The sequence below is a fragment of the Fulmarus glacialis genome, unplaced genomic scaffold (assembly GCF_000690835.1).
Source record: "Fulmarus glacialis isolate BGI_N327 unplaced genomic scaffold, ASM69083v1 scaffold11329, whole genome shotgun sequence".
Taxonomy (NCBI): Eukaryota; Metazoa; Chordata; class Aves; order Procellariiformes; family Procellariidae; genus Fulmarus; species Fulmarus glacialis.
The window spans coordinates 85253-85821 of NW_009233884.1; positions in this window are offsets into that span (position 1 = coordinate 85253).

A 569-nucleotide genomic window follows, 5' to 3' on the forward strand; every position below is an offset into this window, starting at 1 on the left:
GTCCCCGCCGGCCGCGGTGGAGTGGGGAAAACCCATGTTTCCCCAGCAACTTCCACCTCTCCGGGAGACCTGGTACGGGAGAGCCTCTGCAGGTAAGGGGGTCATCAACAAACTATTGCGAAGCCCCACGGGGCATCAGCTGGGGCTGCGGGTTTGCTCGCTACCGTGCAGGTGTAGGTCTGTGCACATGCCATTTGCATCAGTAGCTTTTTTGCCATTTTCAGCTTTGGGAAAACTCATTTCCGCCCCCCCCCACCCCAGCCTGTTTTGGAAAGTGTCTCAGTCACTGGTGACTGAGTAAGATCCCAGGCTCCTTACTCCCATAAATTGTCCCCCTGGGAATAGCCCCACTCCCCAGCATCGCCCTGGCGTGCAACGACACCAGCCTGCATCTGAGCAAGCCCTCATACAGCAGCCCCGTAACTGCCGGTTATACACCCGTTCTGTTCACCTGCTGCCACTGGGCACATCGATATCATTAGCTTAATTAGAATTAGACTGTGGGTAATGCGCTCAGCAGGTAAAATTTAGCATTAAAATAAATTATAGCCATGTCTCACACAGGGGTA